Genomic DNA, 26,463 nt, shown 5'->3' on the forward strand with positions numbered 1-26,463 from the left:
CTACTGTGAGTTAGTGCAACAATAGATGACACCTTTCATGATAGGCTGGTATGTAACTCTGCAGCTAAGTTATTCAGAAGGAGCTGCATACTGTAAGCAACTTAACTCTTAAATTAGCTGCAGAAATTGCCATGTCAATGGAGCACGCAGAAAGAGAGGCTTCACTGATAGGACCTGGAGCAGAGGTCAACAAGGTGGAGACCACCAAAAACAGGTCAGCAAGGGTATAACCATGTAATCAATGTGCATAAGTTGATAAGTTAGTGGGGAATGCTGGAGTTGAGACAATAAGACAATGGTGGCAAAAAGGGCTGTATTGCCAAAGCATGCTGGTCACGGCAAACTTCACAAACACCTAAGATATATAAAAGGAAGAAAACATCTAAGCTTACTAGTCGAGTTTGCAAGATAATAGACAAAGTTCAAGGGTAAGAACGTTTCACCCACTACCTTTATCAACCCTTGGAGAGGATGTACCCAAACAACCTCAAGAATTCAAACTAGGCGTCTTGTCAGAATGGGGGATCAACAACGTTCCTAGGTATTCCCAAACTTGATGGTAACTGTGATAGCGTGGCCATTTAAGGGACGATCCGATGTGACCCGCTGAGAACCGATGGGGTGCCAGGGCATGGACCCAAGTAGTGGGGGAATCTTCATTAGTTAGTAGTTAATAGTTTATAGTTAACAGTTAACCAACTGTATCTGCTGCATATTTCATTATAGTTCTTGTTATAAATAATCAGTAATTGTGTTTACATTTACAAACCTGGTGCCTGTAATTATTGGGCAGCCAAGGGCCAAAGACCTTGGGTACTTTTATAATAATTATTGGTTAATTCACATGTGTTGTGACTCTGCTGTGGTGTTCTTTGTGTTGCTAAATTCAGGATGGTTGGCGTAGTGAAACAAAGATCACAGATAGCTTTAAATTGAACAACGCTATAAATTTATGAACACTACTAATTTGGATTCAACATTACTCCTATATAATACACAGTTGATAATAAACATATTATCGCCACACATCTACTAACTAATCTCTGCACTATTAACTATGATCTGCTCTCACTCACACTATCGTTCCTTCAGTCTGTACTCTAGCTGTCGCCTTAACGTCTCTTCCCCCAAGGCTTAGCATCAATGTATTATATACTTGTACATCTAGCTCCCTCTACTGGTTGATTTAGACATTTAATTAACCCTTTCAGTTCTTACATTTATAATGTCACATCCCACATTCTTTGGAAAAAAAGTTATAAACTTCGTGACATTTTTTCTTTGAACATTACATGAGCGACATGAATCATTAACTTGTGTTTTTACATTAATTTGCAAAAGATAACTGTTAAGTCACATTGGTGATGATAAATGAATAGTTATTACAGTGATTACAAATTTAATCTAGTCGGTGGTCTCCTGTTTCTGGCTGATCCTCTCAGTGATTTCGTTAAAGTATGCAATTGATTTTCCTAATTGTCTTGATGCATTGGTGACAAGGGAGGATTAGGAATGTCAATGTCTTTAACGATGTCAGCCTGAGCAATAATGTTCTGAGCTGGAGATGAAACATGATTTTGTATTTGCAGTAATGCTCTTCTATTTCTTCTGAACATTGACCTTTGTTCTGTCTGAACCAAGTGCGATCTGGGTGTGACTTGTCTTAGAACATTAGCTTTGTGTTGCCATCCACCATCAGGATTTTGTATACGTACGTAGTCGCCTTTAAATTTTGATAAAGGTTTTCTGTGCTTGCTGTAATACTCTTCTTGTTTCTGTTTTCTTAATCTGATATGGTTGTGTATCTCTTGATGATCCATATCTGGAATAGTTATCTCATGTAACATGGTGCGAATTTTTCTTCCCATCAACATCTGAGCTGGGGATTAGCCTGATGACAGTGGTGTTGCTCTGTTCGTCAATAATACCAAAGATAAGACTTTGTGGTCATCGATTGTTTTATGGAACAATTGTTTGACTATTCCTACACCTTTCTCTGCTTTGCCATTTGATTGAGGATACAATGGGCTCGATGTGATGTGATTAAAATTATACTGTTCTGCAAATTGTGTCCACTCCCAGCTGGTGAAGCGAGAACCATTGTCAGAGACAATGTATAATGATATTCCATGGTGAGCAAAAATGGATTTTGCAGCTCATATTACAGATCCCGTCGTTGAATCATTCAGCGTAATCACCTCGAGATAGTTGGAATAATAGTTGATGATGACTAGATAGTCACGGCCTTTAAAGTAGAACGGATCCATACCAACTTTGATCCATGGATTGCTGATGAGGTTAATTTTCTTCCAAACTTTCTTTACATTGCACTGATTGATGCATTTGACAGATGCTGAATTCCCGTACATGATTGTCCACATCCTTCCAGGCCAGTACACAGATTGTCTTGCTCGTCTACGACATTTTACAATCGTGTATCTGTTCCAAAATACCCTGTAGGAGACATGAAGGATTAACTATCCTGTCTCCTTTGAGTAGGAATCCATCAATTACTGTGAAGTCATCTTTGATATGTTGCTCTTATTAGCCTTAGTTTTATTAGCTCTGATTCTGTCACCTTTGCTCACGAGTCGCCAGGTATCTTTCTGATACCGCCACGTGGTTCAAGCTCTAGTTATGATTAATAAGACAGCACACCGCTTAGTAAGAGTAAAATCAACGGTCATTTATTATCTACAGCAATAAATACGTATACAATAATCCTACTTTCTAGACTACTACCTACCACTACAGGCCAATACTTAACTTTGGGAATGGCCCACCAGGTCAGGGAAACGAATGGCTTATCGAATTGGGTCTGGCCTGCGGGATTCAAAGGCTGATACAGGTCGATGGCTAGGAGTTTCTATCGGGTAGCGATCGCTGGAGTCAAACTAACGTTTTTTTGTTGATGGTTCTTGCGAAGGTTGCGAGCAGGAGAAGAAGGGAGAGAAGGGTCGATCTGAACTTGGCCCCTTACTCTTATAGTTCCCAGGGGCTTCCCGCCTCTCGGGGCGGACCTTGACCCTGGTCCCAAGTGATTGGACTTGGTCCCAATCACTGGGTTCGATATGCTCCAATAATGGGGCGATTCCTTGATCGGGGGGTGGTCGTCCACCTTTCTTTGTCTCGGCCACTGCTGGCGCCGAGAGGTCTGGATCGGCTTTCAATTGCTAATTTGTTGCAATTGTTCCCGGGGATAGCCGATTAAACTGCAGATGGCTGGGTTGATGTGCTGCTAATGGTTACAGGTATCGATCTGGGCTGACTTCCCCAGAGCCGAATACGCTGATCTGTCTGCAGCTGTCCGTTTGTGCCCTGTTGGCTGATTTTCCCATCAGCCTTTTCAGTTAGCCATTTTACATCGGGTTTTGGCCAAATTATTCGGGAATCAGCCATTTTTGGTGGCTACAGATACGGTGAAAAGCTGAGCAACATCCATTGAGCCATCCTTCTTTGAGGTATTTGATTATCTTTTGGAGTGTCAGGTCCTTTTCTGTTTCTTCTTTGATGATTTGTAGTTTTCTGTCAGACACTGGTAGCATCTCAGCAACAAATGAGGCTTGTGTTCCACAATGTGTACAATATCTGTATCTGAGGTGTCATTATCAGTGGTTAGGGTTAGGGTTAGCTCTGGATAAGATATCAGCACCAACTAAGTCTTTCCCTGGTCTTTCGAAGTCTAGGTTGTGTGTAACCTTTCAATTAGGTTTAATTTATTGCAAGAACACGTGGTTAAATGCGCTCACTAAGGAACTTCGCTCCCATTTGATTAAACTGCGTCCTAAGTGTGTGCTTGACTGGGGAGAATCTCCCCAGGGCCCAGAAATGTGACTGGTTAGATAGCGGTGGTGAACTCGCCGACAGAGTCGGGGTAAAATTCTTCGCAAAACCTGTCACAAATGATACTTAGAAACTTTTCCGTTAGATCGCGCCCCCCCCCTCCCCCCAGTCTCCTCAACCTCTCCTCATTGAAGAGTTTTGTCATCCCAGAGATTAGTCTGATGAACCTCCAATGCACTCCTTCTATGGCCAGTATATCCTTCCTTGGGGCCAAAACTGCACACAATATCCAAGATGCTGTTTAGTCAAGGTTCTTTACAATTGAAGCAAGACTTCCTTGCTCCTGTATTTAGATATACCTAATATACCCAAAATACCATTTGCCTTCCTAATTGCTTGCTTTTTCAAGTTAGCTTTCAGTAACTTATGAGCAGGAAGATCCAGGCCTCCTTGGACATCAATACTTCCCAATTTTGCCCATTTAAGAAATAGTCTGCACCTCTGTTCCTCCTACCAAAGTGGATAACTTTGCACTTGTTGACATTATATTTGATCTGCCACATTCTTGCCCACTTTCTAAGTCTGTGCAAAGGTTGGGCGGCACTGTAACACAGTGGTTAGCACTACTGTCTCATAGCACCAGGGACCGGGTTCAATTCCAGCCTTGGGCGACTGTGTCAAGTTTGTATGTTCTCCCTGTGTCTGCGTGGGTTTCTTCCCAGTGCTCCGGTTCCTCCCACAGTCCAAAGATGTGCTGGTTAGGTGGATTGTCCATGCTTAATTGCCCCTTAGTGTCCAAAAGGTTAGGTGGGGTTTCAGGGATCGAGTGGAGACGTGGGCCTAGGTAGGGTGCTCTTTCAGAGGCTCAGTGCAGGATCAATGGACTGAATGGTCTATTTCTACACTGTAGGGATTCTATGAAATCTCCTTGAAATCACTTTGCATCTTCCTCTCACTTCCACCTAAGTTTTGTGTTATCCACAAAATTGGAAATATTACATTTGGTCCCCGCATCAAAATCATTGATATGGAATGTGAACAGCTTGGGCCAAAGTATTGAAAATTGTGCTATTCCACAAATCACAGCCTGCCAACCTGAGAATGACCAGTTTATTCCTACTCTCTGTTTCCTGTCAGTTAACCAATTCTCAATCCATAGCAGTCCTCTAGCCCATGAGTTCTAATTTTTTTTCCAACCTCCTGTGTGGGACCTTATTGAAAGCCTTCTGAAAATACAAATACACCACATCCACTAGTTCCCCCTTATCTATTCTGCTATTAACAACCTCAAAAAGCTCCAAAAGTTATGTTAAACATGATTTCCTGTTCATAAATCCATCCAATCCAGTTTCTGGAGAACTATTAGTTTCCTTATTTAAGGAAAGATGTAAGTGCATTGTAAGCAGTTCAAAGATTTACTGAATTAATGCCTGGAGTGGGTGGGTTGGTTTATGAGGAAAGGCTGGACAGGCTAGGCTTCTATTTGCAGGAATTCAGAAGAATAAGAGGCAACGTGATTGAAACATATTAGATCCTGAGAGGACTTGACAGGGTAGATGTGGAGCGGACGTTTTCACTAATGGATGAACCTGGAACTCTGGCCTACTAAGGGAAAATTTAAAAATAAGGGTTGCCTATTTTGGATAGAGATGAGGAAAACATTTTTCTCAGAGGTTTGTGGGACTCTTGAAAATGCAGTTGAGGCAGAGTCCTTGAATATCTTGAAGGCAGAAATGGATAGATTCTTGATGAACAAGGGGGGTGAGAGGTTAGTGTGGGTAGGCAGAAATGTGAAGTTAAGGTTAAAATTAGATAAGCCAGGATCTTATTGAATGGTGGTGCAGACTCATAGATTATCATAGAATTTACAGTGCCGAAGGAGGCCATTCGGCCCATCGAGTCTGCACCGGCTCTTGGAAAGAGCACCCTACCCAAGTTCAGCACCTCCACCCTATCCCCATAACCCAGTAACCCCACCCAACACTAAGGGCAATTTTGGACACTAAGGGCAATTTATCATGACCAATCCACCTAACCTGCACATCTTTGGACTGTGGGAGGAAACCGGAGCACCCGGAGGAAACCCACGCACACACGGGGAGTATGTGCAGACTGCGCACAGACAGTGACCCAAGCCGGAATCGAACCTGGGACCCTGGAGCTGTGAAGCAATTGTGCTATCCACAATGCTACCGTGCTGCCCCTTGACTCAAGGGGCCAAGTGGCAGATTCCTGCTCCTAATTTGTATGTTCATATCAATTTTTCAATTCAATCCTCCTCAAAATAAACCTTAGTATTTGGTTAGCTTTTTTATGGCCTTATTAATCTGCAAAACTACTTTTATTACAATTCTATTGTATTCCAGCTGCTTTTGATATGTTTTGGGCCCCGTATCTAAGGAAGGATGTGCTGGCCTTGGAAAGGGTCCAGAGGAGGTTCACAAGAATGATCTGGAATGAAGAGCTTGTCATATGAGGACCAGTTGGGGACTCTGGGTCTGTACTCGTGGGAGTTTAGAAGGATGAGTGGGGATCTTATTGAAACTTACAGGATACTGCGAGGCCTGGATTGAGTGGACGTGGAGAGGATGTCTCCACTTGCAGGAAAAACTTGAAGTAGAGGACACAATCTCAGACTAAAGGGACAATCCTTTAAAACAGAGATGAGGAGGAACTTCTTCAGTCAGAGGGTGGTGAATCTGTGGCGCTCTTTGCCGCAGAAGGCTGTGGAGACCAAATCACTGAATGTCTTAAAGACATATAGATATAGATCATGCCATCATTGATATCAGCCATGATTGAATGGCGGAGCAGACTCGATGGGCCTAGTGGCCTAATTCTGCTCCTATATCTTATGGTCTTATAAAAGATGGCGTCCCTTTATATCTCACTTTAAGGAATTAACCTCAGTCAGCAGTTAAAATGGGAGGAGGTAGTTAGTTAATTGTTTTTGGGTTGAGGAAGGGATTGTTAAATGTTAATTAAATATGTGTAGTGCAACTTATGCATAAGAAAACGTTTGAAAAAGCTAATAAAAATGTTTATTAAAAAAGGTTGGGTTAAAATTGCCCCATCGTCTCAAATGAACCTGGTATTTGAGAAAAACAATATTGACATGACTGGTATAACAGCAAAACATTTCAAAAAACTTAAGTGATTGAGAACCTTACCATTTTTGAAGCAAATTTAGTTATATGATAACTTTATATTATAATTTAATCCAAGTATCTGTTCAAGGCCAAATAGGTAACAGTCATGAAATATGACATGAACTTAATTTTTCACTGAGTGACTGTTTTGGAAATTGTAGCTGTGTTTGAATTGTTTTTTTGTGTGCTGATTGTGCAGTTTTAAGTGTGTTTAAATAGATATACGAGTGATAGGCAGTTGAGTAATGTATTGTCAACTGAATGAGAAGGCAGCCAAATGAGACAGAGGGAGTTTGGCTTGAACTTCATTTCAGCACTGACATTTAGTTGGCTTGAAGTTATGAACAAATGTTGGTGTTTCCAAATCTTTTGAATCTGTTTAACTGACAAGACAAAGGAAATGAATGTTCTGTAGAACTTTGATGGTGTCAACATGTCTGAAAACCACAAGTATCCAGAACCGATACAAATATAAGAACTATGTTCAGGATGACCCACTTAATCTCAAATGCAGTTGTAAACGCTACATAGAATCATAGAATTTACAGTGCAGAAGGAGGCCATTCGGCCCATCGAGTCTGCACCGGCTCTTACAAAGAGCACCCTACTGAAGCCCACATCTCTACCCTATCCCCATAACCCAGTAAGCCCCATTAACCTTTCTTTTGGACACTAAGGGCAATTTAGCATGGCCAATCCACCTAACCTGCGCATCTTTGGACTGTGGGAGGAAACCGGAGGACCCGGAGGAAACCCACGGACACGGGGAGAACGTGCAGACTCTGCACAGACAGTGACCAAAGCCGGGAATCGAACCTGGGACCGTGGAGCTGTGATAATATAGGAAGAGGAAGGTTCATGAAGATCACGGGCGGGATTCTCCGGTCGGCGCCGCCGAAATCGCGATCGGCGGTCGGCCTGAGAATCAAAGTTCGCGACCAAATCGGGGGTGGCGCGCTTTCGTGATACTCCGCCCCCTCCAAAGAGGCTAACTCAGAGAGTACGCCGCATGACGTATCGACGGCCTCAGGACATTGCCTGAGGCCCGCCCCCCGATGCTCTACCCCCGACCGGCAGAGTTCCCGACGGCATGGGACACGTGTGGTCTCATCCATCGGGAGCTCGGCGTGGCGGCTGAGGACTCAGTCGGGGGAGGGGCAATCCCTGGGCAGGGGGGACTTTACCAGGGTCTGGGGGTATTGTAGGGGGGGGGCGTCCGGGGCGTGCAAACCGGCCAAGGGGGGGGGGACACTATTTTGCAGGCCGGGTCCACAAGCAGCTGGCGCCATGTTGCACGGCTTGACCGCTGTAGGCTGCCGCCGTGCGCATGCGCAGCCACGGACCTGACAATTCTCCGGGCCGTATCGGCAGCTACAGCCAGGTTCTCTACGCTGCCGGCATGCTAGCCCCCAGCTCAACGGAGGATCGGTGGCCGTTTTGTGCCAATTTTCCGGGCATAAAATATCACCGTTCCCTCGCCTGTGTCAGGACATAGCCTCATAATCGGAGAATGCAGCCCCACATTTCACAAGTTTGTCCCATTATACCTGGAGAATAAGGAAGGCAAATCTGTAATCATTAGCAGGGAGGCAGTGGATTATGGTATGCGACCATCAATTCACTCAAAGACACGTGGAGAAGTAAACCATGGTTTTAATCAGCTTAGATCAGTGACTGGTACAATACTGGGAACTGCCTGCAGGTCAGCTGCTCTTTATACTTCCTCTTAAGGGAAGGAGCCATGGGCGGAACCCATACATGCCCCAACATATCCCCCTGTGGGTGAAGCCACACAATGGCCCATAGGTGGAGCCCACAGGGTTAACAACATAACACAACAGCAGAACACGATACAAATGCACTGGTGAATTATTAGCACTATACATTCACCACATTCACCCCCTGTTAAAAAATGAAGTCTGGCGAGGGTGACGGGCTCATAGGTTCAGCCGGTCCGGCACACGGATCGTGCGCTGTGAACGCCGAAGCACTGGTGTTGCAGCCGGTCCGGGTGGCTGTGGAAGTGGGTCCGGAGCAGGCACAGGCGTGGACTCCGGGAACGGCTCTTCTGGAGCTTCATTCCTGTGGACCGGTGTGGCGGGTGGGAAGGAGTGCGGGAGCCATATAGGGGTGGGGGCTCTGGACATGGTAAGTTGGATGGGATATAGTGTAGGGGCTGCGGTGGTGGTGGTGGTGGAGCCTGCGGGCGCCAGGTCCCGGAGAGAGACGGTATCTTGTCGGCCATCGGGGTGTGCAACATAAGCATAGTGTGGGTTGGAGTGTAGGAGCTGGACCCTCTCTACCAGGGGGTCGGTCTTATGGCTCCAAACGTGTTTTCGGAGGAGGACTGGTCCCGGTGTCTTCAGCCAGGATGGAAGCGAGGCCCCTGAGGTAGCTCCCCTAGGGAAAACAAACAAACGGTCATGAGGAGTCTGGTTTGTGGCCGTGCAAAGGAGGGACCGGATAGAGTGGAGCACATCGGGGAGAACCTCCTGCCAGTGAGAAACTGGGAGATTCCTGGACCGCAGGGTCAGTAGGACGGTCTTCCAGACCGTCGTGTTCTCCCTCTCAACCTGCCCTTTTCCCCTGGGGTTATAACTGGTAGTCCTGCTCGAGGCGGTGCCCTTACTGAGCAGGTACTGACGCAGTTCGTCGCTCATGAACGACGAGCCCCGGTCACTGTGGACATAACTGGGGAAACCAAACAGGGTGAAGACACTATGCAGGGCTTTAATGACAGTGGGAGTGGTCGTATCGGGGCAGGGTATGGCAAATGGGAAGCGGGAGAACTCATCTATGATGTTGAGAAAGTATGTATTGCGGTTATTGGAGGGGAAGAGCCCTTTGAAATCGATACTGAGGCGTTCAAAGGGCCGGGATGCCTTTACCAGGTGGGCCTTATCCGGTCGATAGAAATGCGGTTTACACTCCGCACAGATTTGGCAGTCCCTGGTCACAGCTCTGTCCTCCTCGGTGGAGTAGGGCAGGTTGCGGGCCTTGACATAATGGGTGAGCCGGGTGACCCCCGGGTGTCAGAGGTCATCGTGGATAGCCCGTAGTCGGTCATCTTGTGCTGGCGCATGTGCCGTGGGACAGGGCACCTGGGGGCCCGTTGAACTTCCCAGGACGATATACTATATCGTAGTTATAGGTGGAGAGTTCGATCCTCCACCTCAAGATCTTATCGTTCTTGATTTTGCCCCGCTGTGTATTGTCAAACATAAAGGAAACCGATCGTTGGTCGGTGATGAGGGTAAACCTCCTACCAGCGAGGTAGTGCCTCCAGTGCCATACGGCTTCCACGATGGCTTGGGCTTCTTTTTCGACTGAGGAGTGTCGAATTTCAGAGGTGGTGAGGGTGCGGGAAAAGAACGCTACTGGTCTGCCTGCTTGGTTGAGGGTGGCGGCGATAGCGACCTCTGATGCATCGCTCTCCACCTGGAAGTGGACGGACTCGTCCATCGCACGCATCGCGGCTTTGGCGATGTCCGCTTTGATGCCGCTGAAGGCCTGGCGGGCCTCAGCCGCCAGTGGGAAAGTGGTGGCCTTGATTAGTTGGCGGGCGTTGTCCACATAATTGGGGACCCACTGGGCGTAATAGGAGAAGAATCCAAGGCACCTCTTCAATGCCTTGGGACAGTGAGGGAGAGGGAGTTGCAGGAGGGAGCGCACATGATCAGGGCTGGGCCCTAGGACCCCGTTCTCCACGACGTAGCCGAGGATGGCTAGTCTGGTTGTGTGGAAAACGCATTTCTCCTTGTTGGTGAGATTGAGTTTTTGGGCGGTTTGGAGAAATCGGTGGAGGATGGCGTCGTGATCCTGCTGATCATGGCCGCAGATGGTGACATTGTCCAAGTACGGAAATGTGGCCCGCAGCCCGTACTGGTCCACCATTCGGTCCATTGCTCTTTGGACCACCGAAACGCCATTCGTGACTCCAAAGGGGACCCGGAGGAAATGGAAAAGGTGGCTGTCTGCCTCAAAAGCCGTGTAGTGGCAGTCCTCTGGGCGGATTGGGAGCTGGTGGTATGCAGACTTCAGATCCACCGTGGAGAACATGCAGTAGTGTGCGATCTGATTTACCATGTCTGCAATCCGGGGAAGGGGGTACGCATCGAGTTGCGTAAACCGGTTAATGGTCTGGCTGTAATCAATTACCATCCGGAACTTTTCCCCGGTCTTGACGACCACCACCTGAGCTCTCCAGGGGCTATTGCTGGCCTCGGTAACCCCCTCCTGCAAGAGACGCTGGACCTCGGACCTAATGAACATTCTGTCCTGCATGCTATGGTGGCGACTGGCTTGCAGTCGGCAGTGAGGTTTGCGAAGAGAGGGAGAGGGTCGACTTTTAGGGTCGCGAGGCTGCATATGGTGAGTGGGGGCAGGGGCTCCCCGAACTTAAGAGTAAGGCTCCTGAGGTTACATTGGAAGTCGAGTCCCAATCGGAGAGGAGCGCAGAGGTCTGGGAGCACATATAGTTTAAAATTAGCATACTCAGTGCCCTGTATCGCTAGGGTTGCAGTAGTGCACCCTTGGATTTGCACCGAGTGCGACCCAGAGGCGAGGGAGATGGTTTGTTGCGTCGGGAAAATTGGGAGCTAGCAGCGCCTTACCAAGTCCGGGTGAATGAAGCTCTCTGTGCTCCCGGAGTCGAAAAGGCAAGGTGTCTCGTGCCCGTTAACCCGGACGGCCATCATAGAGCTCCAGAGGTGCTTGGGTCGCGACTGGTCCAGGGTGACAGCGCTGAGTTGCGGGTAGCCGGCGGCGTGATCGGAGGTGCTGGGGCGGCCCCGCGATGACTGTCCGTGTAGATCGTACGCGTCGAGTGGCGTAGCAGATGGCGGCCATGATGGCAGCACCCGTTGGTCGAGCGTGGCGGGCGGTGAGGAAGATGGCGTCCAAGATGGCGGCACCCATGGGTCTCACGTGGCCGGCCGGGTGGGGGAGGATGGCCAAGATGGGGGCCCACGTGAGTCGCAAGTGTTGTGAGGAGGCGGAGTCGGCAGACATGCTGCCACATTGCGGGGTCTGCGGGCCTGTGAGTCTGAGGATTGGGTCTGTGAGTTAGAGTTCTTAGACCTGGCCAGGCAGACCTTGGCGAAGTGTCCTTTTCGCCCGCAGCTGCTGCAGTTCGCATTGTGGGCCGGGCAGTGCTGCTGGGGGTGTTGAGACTGGCCCCAAAAATAGCAGGCTAGCCCCCAATGATGGACGGGTGGCCGCGCGGCATAGGCCTGGGGTAGTCCCTGGTCGGGGGCCCACAAGGGGGTCGCGTGGTCGGCCGGGAACGCAGTAAGGCTCTGAAAAGCAACCTCCAGAGAGGTTACCATGTCGTCCAGGTCCTGGGCCCCTTTTTCGAGCAGGCGCTGTCTCACATATTTCGACCGGACTCCCACCACGTAGACGTCTCGGACGGCGAGCTCCATGTGCTGAGTGGCCGTAACGGCCTGGTAATTACAGTTGCATGCGAGGGCTTTGAGGTCGCGTAGGTAATCATCTAGCGACTCCCCGAGGCGCTGGCGGTGAGTGGTGAAGACGTGTCGCGCGTGGACCTCGTTCACAGGCCATATGTAGAGGCGTTCGAGCAGTGCGAGTGCATCTGTATAGGAGGCGGCCTCGTCGAGCTGGACAGAAATGCGATGGCTCACCCATGCGTGGAGGAGGCTCAGCTTCTGTTCCTCAGTGATGGATAGCGTGGACGACGCAGCGAAGTAGGCCTTGAAGCATTGAAGCCAGTGCGAAAAAATTTCTTTCGCCTGCGGATCGAGTTCCAGTCTGTCAGGTTTGAGGGCTGATTCCATAGTTGTATTTAAGCTGATTAAATTGATGCGACCATCAATTCACTCAAAGACATGTGAAGAAGTAAACCATGGTTTTAATCAGCTTAGAACAGTGCCTGCCTGCGACTGGAACAATACTGGGAACTGCCTGCAGGTCAGCTGCTCTTTATACTTCCTCTTAAGGGGAGGAGCCATGGGTGGAGCCCGTACATGCCCCAACATATCCCCCTGTGGGTGAAGTACAACAATGGCCCATAGGTGGAGCCCACAGGGCTAACAACATAACACAACAGCAGAACATGATACAAATGCACTGGTGAATTATTAGCACTATACATTCACCACAGGCAGGAAAGTGGAGTTGAGGAATATCAGAGCAGATCAGTGCCATGATTTTGCCTAGTAACAGCAGTAACACAAATCTAACAAGACATAATAGAATGCAATCTGCCCAGCAACAGATTAAAATCTGCCTAGCGACAGCAGTAGCCAGTATTCAAAAGTCTGGATGAGATGCGTCATTCCCAGTAAAGACATTAACAGACATCGAGATAAAATCAGGTGTGAATTGGCTATTAGTAGAAGCAGCTTACTTATATTTGCACTGGTAGATCAGTGAGGTATACACATGTTAATTTCTAGAGTCAAGGAATATGAGGGGCCAGACAGCAAAATGCACATAATGCAGAATCAAAGGGGAACAAGGTATAATTGCCAGCACCTTCAGAAGCAGGCAGCCGGTTAACATTTAGCAACTTGGAGGCTAATTTTACATCTGATTGCCGAAAGATCCAGGTTTACATCTAAAAGCCTCTAAGATTTAGAGCCAAGGCAGTACAGAATACATAGAATCCCGACAGTGCATAAGGAGATCATTTGACCAATCCAGTCTGCATGAACCTTCTGAAAGAATACCCCACCCAGGCCCACTCCCTGCCTTATCCCCATACTCCACCTAACAGTTAAACATTAAGGGACAATTTAGCATGGTCAATCCACCTAACCTGCTCACCTTTGGACTGTGGGAGGTAGCTGGAGCATTCAGAGGAAACCACACAGATATGGGGAGAATGTACAAACTCCATATATACAGTCACCCAAGGTGGGCAGCATGGTAGCACAAGTGGATAGCACTGTGGCTTCACAGCGCCAGGGTCCCAGGTTCGATTCCCTGCTGGGTCACTGTCTGTGCGGGGTTTGCACGTTCTCCCCGTGTCTGTGTGGGTTTCCTCAGGGTGCTCTGGTTTCCTCCCACAGTCCAAAGACGTGCAGGTTAGGTGGATTGGCCATGCTAAATTGCCCTTAGTGTCCAAAAAGGTTAAGAGGGGTTATTGGGTTACGGGGATAGGGTGGAAGTGAGGGCTTAAGTGGGTCGGTGCAGACTCGATGGGCCGAATGGACTCCTTCTGCACTGTATATTCTATGTTTTATGTTAGAATCAAACCCGGGTCCTTGATGCTGTGAGGCAGCAGTGCTAACCACTGTGAAGCCATCGTAAAGGGAGGTTAAATGTCTTCAGTGGACCAGGAAAAGATGATTCCCAGACTTGATCATCAACCCTATATTTTCTGGTAATTATAAGCCGGATGTATTTACTTTGGATGTTGTTTGGGGAAAGTCTTTTAAAAAAAATACTTTTATGAAAAGCTTTTTCATTTGAACAATATAACACAAAACAGATCCTTCAAGTTAGTGTAGCCACCTAAATTGGCCAGCTCCCGATTTAAAATGGCGAATGGCAAAGGCTGATGGGAAAGTCAGCCATCACAAGCAGAAACCAGCAGGTGCAGGTTTGCTGTGTATTTAACTCTGCAAAAGGCCAGACAACATTGATACCAGCGACCATCAGCATAATAATGTAGCAGCCATGTACATACTGATGAGCAATCCCTGGGAACAAAAAGTAACATTTGGGACACACAAAGCAAAGCCAGACTCCCCGGCGCCAGCAGGAGCCAACACAAAGGAGGTGAACGAACACTTCAAGACCACCCATCGATCAGGGAACCGCTTCAGTATTGGAGAAATTGAACCAAGCGATTGGGACAAAGTCCAATCACTTGGGACCAGGTATACAGGTCCACCCCGAAAGGCGGGAAGCCCCTGGGGACTATAAGAGTTAAGCCCCAAGTTCAAATTGCTCTCTCTCTCTTCGTCCTGCCCGGGTCACCCAGCAACACGAACCAACATTGACCGTGACCGGTGCAGTGACCGCCGACAGAAGTAAGTCTTAATTCAATGCTTGCTACGAGATAGGCGCTCCTAGCTACCAATCCGTACCAACTTCGAATCCCGCAGACTCAGAACCCGAACGAAAGGCCATTTGTTCCCCTGACCTGGTGGGCCAGTCCGAATTTAAGTATAGGCCTGTTAGTTGTAGAAGTAGCTTAGATGTAGAATTTGTGCATGAGTAGCGATTACTGTGTATAATAAATGTGCTTTGATTTGAATCTTACTAATCAGTGTATTGAGTTTTGATCATTACTTGGACTTGAACCTCGTGGCGGTATCATAAAGATACCTGGCAAGTCGAGAGCAAAGGTAATAAAACAGAGCAATTGAACCAACTGGAAAGTTAGCAACATTATTTGGCCTCTCTGGTGGGACTCAAACCCACAACCTTTGAATTAGAAGTCCAATTGGGAACAGAAAACCACAAGCGTTCAAGCAGTTCTGATCAATACTCATAATTCGGAAGTGTGTGTATGCATGCATAACTAACAGGGCGATAAGGTAAAACTGATAGATTTTTTTGTTGCGACAAAACTGTCGGGAGTTTGTATTTCGGAAAGTAGCGAAAACCGTACCCGTATTTACAGCACCGCCTTTGGGATCCCTGTCCCAAATTTGAAGAGGAACATTCGGATAGGAAAGATGGCAATGCAGGCAATGCAGCGCCTCATGAACCCAGAGGAATTTGCGGTCGCAGCGACCAGCAGCAGTAGAGTGGGACAATGTTCCATTTGGGAGGAAGAAATCAGGAAGTACCTCAAAGGGAAAGGATGGCCCCTTTGGAGTGAATTCTGTGACAACGAGGAATCAGGCCCCAGGAGTATAGGACATACTTGGTGGGAGAACCTTAGCGAGATCCACAAAAAGAGCTTAGGGAAAGCTCGCAAGCCGATGGCAATCATGTCCTGCTTGGCACAATTGCGAGGCACAGAGGAGGTCATTAGGATGCTCTGGAAAGAAGTAGAAGGCATACATCGAATGAGTCGATATAAGCGAGGTAGAAAGAGAGAACTTAGAATTGAGAAGGAAGTTGGCAGCAAAAGACGGAGAGGTGGAGGATGCCAAAAGGGCACACCAGTCTTGTCTGGCGCACTTAAGCAGCTTCCAGTCCCAATATGAAAAGGCGTATCAGGACACGCAATGTGCAGTCCTGGTACGTGAAGAAACAGAGAAGCAGGTAGAGACATTGCAGAGACAGTGTAGTGACCTGAAGGCAGCGTTAAGAGAACTCCATGCTGCCACCACGGAGCAAAGACAAAGCTCACTAGACCACGCAAAGTGCCGGAAGCAGATTGCAGAGCTGCAATCTCTGCTTTCAGTTCAAAAAGGATTCCAGGAAACCTTTGGAGCAAAATTAGATGAGGAAGACGGCCCTGATTGGGAAGAATTAAACGAGACAGCGCAGAGATATGTTCAGGGAACATGTGCGCAGGGAAAGCCACAGAAGAGGAAAGCGCCCCAACCCCCCACAGAGCAGATAGTTCAGGCTCCAATGAACCCAGTAACCACCCACCGCACAGCCATACCGGACGATGGGGAATTTCTATACTCCACCCCCTTAACAGTGACCCAATTACGGGACGCGTGCGAGAAAATCACCCTGTTCCTCCCCACCTCAGACCCCCACCATTTCTTTGCCAGAGTAAAGCAGCAGGCGACCATGTATGGCCTGGATGAGCGAGAACATGTAAAGCTCACAGTTTTAAGTTTAGATCCTTCAGTCGCAGCAGCCCTTCCCGACCCACAGAATGTAGGAGGAGGCACCCTTGCAGAAATGCATACCGTGATCCTGGATGCGATCGGGTATAACCGGGGTGACCCCATAGATGGCCTCAACAAATGCAGGCAAAAGAAAGCCGAGCACCCCACAGCGTTTGCTGGATGCCTGTGGATCCACTTTGCAGCAGTCTTTGGAGACGTAGACCGTGCCCATTTGTCCCCAGACAACATGGCCAAATGGACCTGCACCCTTATCTCCCATGCCACAGAAACAGGACAGAGAGCGTGCGCCAATTATGATCCCTCAGAGGAGGCTCATAACGAGAAGTGGGTAGTGAAAAGATTGTCCCGCGCCTGGGAGCAATCTATACAAAGCAAACCCGCAGTTAAAAATCCCGAAGAAAAGCAGGCCGCCACAGATATACAGGCAGTTACAACACACCAGAACCCGGCATGGGTGAATGAAGGAAAGAACAGCCCCCCACAAAATTCACAGGAGTGTTACAACTGTGGACAGTTAGGACGCTTTGCAAAAGAGTGCAATGCTCCTAGAAAGCCACAGAGAGCCCAGCAGGCGGGCACTCTGAGTAAGAAGACAGAGCCCATTCATAGTGTTCGCGCCCGTTCAGATCAGACGGACCTGACCGGAACGGACTGACGGTGTATGGGCTCCCCCAGTTGGGTCTGCGACACCCTTTGGGATAGGTCCGGACGACCGGTAGTTGCAGCGAAAATTTGGGGACAGCCCATCGAATTTCTATGAGACACAGGAGGGTCCCACACCACAATTAATTCCTGCACCATGTTCCAAAAGAATACGTGGCCCACTACAGCCACTATCACCCTCAGCGGCTTTACAGGCCACTCACAGCAGGGACACATCACAGCCCCTGTACCCATTCAAATCGGCAACATCACCACCAAGCACCCCGTAGTTTTAGTTGACCTGCCCCACACAGCAGAACACATTCTGGGAATCGATTTCATGAATTCCCACAATCTTTCATTTGATCCAGTCAACCAGTGTGTCTGGAAAATGGCAAAGTCTGCAAGAGCCCCCGCAACGCTCAACATAGGAGAATACGCGAACAGAATTAGCGCAGTAGGCGAATTTTGGTTCAACCCGACCACGCTTAGTACAGACAAGCAGGTTAGGGCAGTTCTGCAAAAGAACAGGGCAGCATTCGCGACCCACAAGCACGACTGTGGATGGATGACTGGTTCCGTACAAATCACAGGACCTGACCCTGGACCCTAAAAACAATATGGATTTCCCCAAGAGGCAGAGGGAGAAATCTCAAAGGTAATAGAGAGCTTATTAGAGCAGGGCGTACTTAGATCAGTAGCCTCCACTAATAATGCCCCGATTTGGCCAGTGAGAAAGCCCGATGGACCATGGCGACTGACCATCGATTACCGGGAACTCAACAAAATCACCCCCGCAGCAGCCCCCACAGTAGCAACAAGTCCCGAGACCATGCTCAAGCAGGGACTCAATTCCCAATTCTTTACGGTTTTGGATGCCAGTAATGGATTCTGGTCCATTCCATTGGCAAAGGCGTGCCAGTACAAATTTGCCTTCAGCTTTAAAAATCAGCAGTACACGTGGACATGCCTGCCACAAGGATTCCACAACTCCCCCTCCATTTTCCACCGACAGCTGGCAAATGGTTTAGCCAAATTCTCTTGCCCCGAATGTCTGGTTCAGTACGTAGACGACTTACTACTGCAGACAGACACCAAGGAAGAGCACATTGAGCTTCTGTCCGAACTCCTGGAACTCTTACACTCAATCGGTTGTAAAGTTAACCCCAAAAAGGCCCAGATTTTGCAGGTGCAGGTTTGCTGTGTATTTAACTTTGCAAAAGGCCAGACAACATCGATACCAGCGACCATCAGCATAACAATGTAGCAGCCATCTGCATACTGATGAGCAATCCCCAGGAACAATAAGTAACATTTGGGACACACAAAGCAAAACCAGACTCCCCGGCGCCAGTAGGAGCCAACACAAAGGAGGTGAATGAACACCTCAAAACCGCCCATCGATCAGGGATCCGCTCCAGTACTGGAGAAATCGAACCAAGCGATTGGGACAAAGTCCAATCACTTGGGACCATGTACAGGGTCCGGGGCGAAAGGCGGGAAGCCCCTGGGGACTATAAGAGTTAAGCCCCAAGTTCAAATTGCTCTCTCTCTCTTCGTCCTGCCCAGGTCACCCAACAGGAAAGTTAGCAACATTACGATATATCTGTAGTCAATCTAAGCCGAGCACAGGAGGACGTGGAGTTGACCCTCCGAAGAGCCTCTCGTCCAGAATTCACCCTGCCATTTTATCTTCACCTCGTGCAATGGAACCGACTCCGTTCATATAATCTGATCTTAAATATCCAAAATGCTCCCCCCGCCGCCAGATCCAACCAAAGATAAAATCCTATTCAACGGGGAGGACGGTGGTGCCAGGGGAAAAAAAGATCACAAATCTGGAAGAATATAAACAAATTTGTCACAGGGAGTTGAAATTTTTCCGAGAGCTCCTCAAAACTGGCAATCCTTCCCTCCATGAACAAATGCCGAAACCTTTCCAGCCACTTTCAGAGATGATTATTGTTGTAGATGGAGGCAAAGACTCCACAAGAGGCCGCGCTGACAGGGTACAATCTCTTTAGTCTTACATTAGATGCAGCAATTACTCCTCTCCTCTGTATGCTGGCTGCCTCTTCTGGACTTTGAAGCCTGGACTACGGCACGGGAGAACGGTGTCCGACCAGTTGGATGGAGGGCAGGACGAGCCTGTTGCTGCTGCCAGTTGCTTGCAGAGGAGAGTGCTTGCCTGCAGTTGCCATACCTGGGACTCGTACTTGTTACTGGCTGCCTTTCTGCTTACCAGCTGGGAGTGGAGCATGGGGCGGATTTTGGTTGGCCAGCTACTGGGTTGAAAGTGAAGGAGAACGGACTTGATTTTGCAGTTTTGGACTGGAGGGTGTCCGAAGACCGAATGCTGGAACTGTGAGAGCAGGAGGGCGGTGGCCCAATTGATGATGTGTATTGTTTGTACTGATGTTAGTTTTGGTCAGGGGTGTCATAATATACACCAGTATATCATGGTGCAGACACACACACTGATGGGCACACAGCAAGACCAATCAACACACACAACACCGCAGCCAATCATCAGTTAGAGCACACTCACTATATAGACAGAGGGCATCAGAGTTCCCGCTCATTCGGGATGCAGCCTCTCAGAAGGACAGAGCTTACAGCTTACAGCACAGATCTTCACCAGGTGCTGAGTGCATAGACTGGTTAGGACAGGCATAGGTCTTTAGTTTAATCTAACATCGTGTTAACCCACAGTGAAAGTATGTTCAACAGTTTCTAACTTAATAAAATAGCGTTGTACTATTTTAAGTGTTGGTGGCCTGTATGTGGTCCACGGATCCAGAGCACCCAACACATCATGGTACCAGTAGTTGAGGGATGTTAGAACTTCTTTGACCTATCTGCCTTCCACCAGCATACAGCCATCCAGCAAAATGGACAGCGTCCGCCCGCCGCCGCCGCTCTGCATCACCGGTAACCTAGGGGCCAACTGGAAGATATTCAAACAACGCTTCCAGCTCTACCTTGAAGCCACAGACCGTGAGGATGCCTCAGACACCAGGAAGATTGCTCTCTTCCTATCCACGGCCGGGGAACATGCCATCCACATTTTCAATTCTCTCACCTTTGCTGATGGTGAAGAAAAATCAAAATTCAAGACGATCCTCCTTAAGTTTGACAGTCACTGCGACATCGAGGTGAATGAAAGTTACGAGCGCTATGTATTCCAACAGAGTTTGCAGGGTAAGGATGAACCTTTCCAGTTCTTTCTCACCCACCTCTGCATCCTTGCGCAGTCCTGTAATTACGGGCCCACCTCCGACTCCATGATACGCGACCTGATCGTTTTTGGTGTTCAGTCGGACCCCCTACGCCAGCAGCTCCTCGGGGTAAAGCAGCTCACCCTAGCGATTGCCATCGAGACCTGCGTGCTACATGAACACGCCACTAGTCGGTATTCCCACATCCAAGCGGCTGAAACGGCGCGGCAAGGTGCCCACGAGGCAGAATGGATCCAAGCAATCAAGGGCCTCAGCCTGGATGATGGCAGCCATTTCGCGTGCTTTTTGCGGAGTCCCGCGCTTGTGCGCACCGAACGAGGGGACAGCGACGGCGACAAACGTACTGCGCAGGCGTGCACCATGTACGACTCCACCGCACATGCGCGGTGGCGCATCAAATGTACTGATGCTACAGCGTGCGGCAACTGTGGCTTTGCCCACTTAAAGCGGCAATGTCCTGCCAAATCCCGACGATGCCTGCGATGTGGCAAACTTGGCTTTATGCAGATCAGCTCAGCTTGCCAACTCATGTCGCTTCAGCCAGCCTCGCAGGAATGTCCGGGCCATTCAACCCACGGCCACCGAGCCCGATTCGGACCTGCTACCCGATATCGACACCGAGGACCCGAAGGCGCCTTTTCGAGTCGGTATCATTACAAAAAACAGGGTGTCCCCGAAGCAAAGAATCCAGCCTCTATCGGTATACAGCATCAATCTGGACAATGAGTGGTGTGCCACCCTTACGGTCAACCGGTCCCAAATACGATTCCACCTGGATACTGGTGCCTCCGCCAATCTCATTGCGCGGTCTGACCTCCAAAGACTTCGTGTCAAACCAGCCATCCTGCCATCAGCCTGCCAGCTATTAGATTATAATGGCAATGCCATTGCTGCCAGCGGCTCATGCCAACTTGAAATGATGCACAGGTCACGCAAAGCCATTCTTCCCTTTGAAATTGTGGGCTCCTTGAAAGCCTCCCGGCTTGGCGCGCAGGCATTTAAGCTGTTGAACCTAGTTCAGAGTGTCATGATATTCAAACACACACATCATGATAGACACACCAACAGACAAATCAGAACACACAACACCACAACCAATGACAGAAAGATATAAAAGCACAGACACGACCCCCGGTGGTCAGTATTAGCTGCAGAGGAGGACCAGGACAGATCTGCTACCAAACACACTCAGGGAGACAGCACGTGCAGAGTATCCAGAACGAACTGTATTGTAAGAGTTAAAATAAAATAGAGTTGTACCACATACAACTGTGTTGGCTCATCTGTGCACCAGAGCACCCAACACCACATGGTACAGGAGTGGATCGATACCTGCCGGCATACCTCAGTGTACACAGACAACCAGCAGTGCCCAGGCAAAATGATAGAGCTCCCGGTTCCGCAGCCGCTCCAGTGCTACGGCGATCTCCGCGAAAACTGGCGGCGATTCCGGCAATGGTTCGAATTGTTCCTGGTGGCAGCTGAACTCCAAGACCTGGATGATAGCGAAAAAATTGAATTTCTCCTCACCATCGCCGGTGCAAGGGCAAGAGAAATATTCACAAGGTTCAGGTTCTTCAGGAGGCAGCAAAGGTACGATTACCAGGCAGTCCTGGACAAATTCTCCAAGTACTGTGAAGAAAACGCAATCCAATCGGCAAGTAAAGGTAAGAAAAGCTGCAGTACTCACCTCGTGGCTGGGACCCCGGAGCCCGAATTCCCAGAGGCCGAAATCCCGGGCCTGAGAGAGGGCTGGGTCGAGGTCGGCGGCCATCTTGCTAAAGGTATCACGCTAGCACAGTTGCGCGAGCAGTGCGCAGAACCGGAAGTTTCGTTTGCGCATGCGCGAGATGCTGCGCATGCGCAGTCAAGAAAACGGCCATCGGTAAAGGAACAGCGATCTGAGCATGCGCAGTCGCTTCCTACGTGCTACATACCGAGCGTCAGGATGTCAGAGGCCCCAGACTGCACCAATTTAAAGGGGAAATGTCCCAAATCCAATTTAAAAGGGAAACGTCCCAAATCAAAAAAACAAAAATCTGTTAAAGCTGTAAAACAACCTTCCCTCACCTGGAATGACAGCACATTGCCGCAAATTGACCCAGGAGATGAATTTGACCTCCGAAGAACCCTCCGACAAGCAGTTACCTACGCACAAGCCGATGATTCCGACCTCGAATACTTCGATGACGATCTTTACAGTGTTTCCGGACCTCGCGAGCCCAATGATAGCTCCGTGGTCCTATACGACTATGACTCGGACGAACCTTTCGTGTTGCACATTGGCGGCCCCCACATTGAATCCGACGCAGATGCGGATTCATTTTTCGGATTTGAGGATCTTCAATCCAGCAGATATGACGTACCAACTTATCAGTACCGGATGATGCTGCAGCCTGACATTAACAGACAGGGTGCGGTGCAAGCACACGGAGAGCGCCCTGCTGCCACACAGCGCGTGGTCCACGTCCCGCTCAACGTTCCCGACTCTATGAAAGAAGACATGCAAGACTCCAGAGCGCAGTCTTCGCATGAACCAGAAGTGACTCCAGTGTCACAAGCTTCCACAGCAAGCTCGTGGACAGACTCCACAATTGCAGACATGCAAGACTCCAGAGCGCAGTCCTTGCACGGACAAGAAGTGACTCCAGTGTCACAAGCCTCCACAGAGAGCTCGTGGACAGCCTCCACGATAGAAGCAACGCAAGACTCCAGAGCGCAGTCCTTGCACGAACAAGAAGTGACTCCAGTGTCACAAGCCTCCACAGAGAGCTCGTGGACAGCCTCCACGATAGAAGCAACGCAAGACTCCAGAGCGCAGTCCTTGCACGAACAAGAAGTGATTCCAGTGTCACAAGCCTCCACAGAGAGCTCGTGGACAGCCTCCACGATAGAAGCAATGCAAGACTCCAATGTGCAGTCCTTGCAGGAACAAGACCATGAGGGTCTAGCAACCTCTCCTGACCAACCAGCGGCAGACGATGCAAGTCTGCCATGCTCACGTGAACAGCAAGAAGGCTATAACAGCCTACCATGCTCCACTACACAGCAGCATGACCATGACGGTCTCTCATGCTACAATGAAGGGCACAGCGCTGAAGACTGTTCAAGCCCAACTGAAGACAAGCCAAAGGAATCGCCTCGTCCAAGCCCGAAGAAAAAAGGTTTATGCGCTGACCTTCAGGATCATTATAGCCGAACAGAGATTAATAATGCTGCACGGCCACAGAAGGATGCTGAGGATTTGCTAACGAAATTAATTGAATGTTTAACTTGCAAGGAGCAGACTGAGAATTGCCAGTGTTTTAGTACGGATCGAAAAAATGGACAAGACATTGATCCTCAGGTAATGGAAATAACACAACCTGAATCATATCTACAGCAGGGACAAATGTCTCCCTTCAACACAACGCCGCAAAATCCCAACTTCGGAGACCAGCAGTTTGTCAGTAATGACTCTTCAAACCTTGAGGGGAACATTAATTGCATTGAACCTATACACACTCCACTGATAAATGAGCAGAACATTGGAGCAAGAATCCTGAGGACACCGACATCGAGTAGCCAGATAACGAATTCAAAACCCACAGCAGTTTCAAGTGAACCAAGTGTGCTTTCCACTAATGGTGAAGATGCAGATAAGGTCGACCCGATTATCCATTGTACCACACTAACCCCAGTGATTAAGCAGTTATGTATGGGGAGTATAATGTGGGCAATTGAGAACAGTAAAAGAGAGACTGTGACCATGCCAGTCCCAGCAAAATCAGACCCAGAGACCATGAAGGCATGTACATTAGACAAAGATACATATGAGGTACCTGAGAAGAAAAGTGAAACGGAATGTTCTTTGGAAAATAGTACAATGTCGATAGAAACATTGGATCCTATATTCGAGACCATACATATGGGAGAATTTGGGGGTAATAAACAAGGTTCTGCAATGTCTGGGGGAAGATTTAAAATTCCAAAGAAGAAAAGCCCAAATGAAGGACAACGGCAAGACAATGACAGTCCACCGACATGGTGTGCACCACCAGATGAAAACTCTGACAATTTACCCAACCCTAGTGAACAGCAAGCTGCTAATGAGGATATATCCACGGGATGTGAGACGAGTGACGACAGCATCCCACTTCCCATGCAAAAGGTGCAAGGTGACAGACCTCGCCTAGTGCGTACCGAGGCACTCGACGATCACGGTGGGACCACTGACGACTGCGGTGGCGGCGCACCGCTTCCACCCTCGATGGCTCGACCCTCTCCACTGGTCGGTGCATTCCTGCATGTTCCGACTCCAGAAGTGCAGCTTCAGGGAATCTCGGCTGCCTCCAGTGAACCTGTTGGGACTCCGGACGGGGGGCATCGACGGAAGGCAGACCGGACTCCAGATGGGGAGCAGCCAAGCGCCGACTCTGATTTGCGCACGCCAGACCTTGCTCCGGACGGGCGGTGTCACGGCCTCGGTGATGGCACGCTCAGGGTGACGGCGGATGCCACGGCGACAGGGAATGGATCGCGTGGCAGTCCCACTGGGTCGGCAGTGGCAACCAGCACCGGCGGTCCAAGATGGACACACCAATTCGCGCCATCGCCAGACGTTGATGCGAGCAACAATTCTCTCTCAAAGGCGACATGCTTCGACGTTTCTCTGCGGAGTCGCCCTTCCGGCACAGCAGGTGGCCGGAACCAGCGTGCACGGTCTCGACCGACTTCCACATCTGGCACAGTCATCGCCTTACATGATATTAGTGATGGTGCTACTTCGATGGCAACGACCCATCAGCTACAAGATGCCGTCCACCATAAACATAAAAAGAAAAAAGACTCCACCTTGTTCCTGGCATGCAGGGCGGATGGATTGGTGCGTAGGCGCAATCAGCGAGCTTTGCGCCGCCTTCCACGCTCGCAACTGAACCGTACGCACACGCCGGATCCTCCACTGGTTCCCAAGGATGACTTTGTGGAGATGCCACGGATCATGCCCCTTCCATCGCCACCAGAACCAAACCACAGCCAAGGCACCACTAACAAAGATGTTGAATGTTATATTTGCACGAATGAAAAAACCAAGCACTGCACGAAGTACAACAAATGGTAAAGTAGAGACTTCGGCAACAGCATCACCTCCAACAGTCCAAGGTGAACCAGTGTGACCCCAAATCTCCACAGCTGAACCGGCTTGAGGACCAGCCCATTCTTGAGGCGGTCACCCATTAGACTGGACTTATAACGCTGTTCATACGTTCAAAAAGTCAAACACTTCTGTATTATAACCTGTTGTTGTTTATTGTTGCAGATATCGTCTGACCGGACCAATGTTCAAGTTTTTTTTTCTCTCGCATCCAAGTTTTGTTATGGTACAACCTTGTTAGTGTGACGCACCCGACATCGCCCCATGTAAATAGTTACGTCATATACACACGCTGTACACAACACACGCACACACTCTTAGATGCACTCACGACACAATTATATTTATAACCACGTAGGCACATATCTTTGTAAAAAGGGGGGATGTCATGATATTCAAACACACACATCATGATAGACACACCAACAGACAAATCAGAACACACAACACCACAACCAATGACAGAAAGATATAAAAGCACAGACACGACCCCCGGTGGTCAGTATTAGCTGCAGAGGAGGACCAGGACAGATCTGCTACCAAACACACTCAGGGAGACAGCACGTGCAGAGTATCCAGAACGAACTGTATTATAAGAGTTAAAATAAAATAGAGTTGTACCACATACAACTGTGTTGGCTCATCTGTGCACCAGAGCACCCAACACCACACAGAGAGTTCACTCTCTCTCTCCTGCTGACGCATCTGCCTTTCAGGACACTGACTTCAGGGCGCAGCTCGACGCCATTATCAACCAGTACCACAACGTCTTTGAGGGCATGGGC

The sequence above is a fragment of the Scyliorhinus torazame genome, chromosome 6 (assembly GCF_047496885.1).
Source record: "Scyliorhinus torazame isolate Kashiwa2021f chromosome 6, sScyTor2.1, whole genome shotgun sequence".
Classification (NCBI taxonomy): Eukaryota; Metazoa; Chordata; class Chondrichthyes; order Carcharhiniformes; family Scyliorhinidae; genus Scyliorhinus; species Scyliorhinus torazame.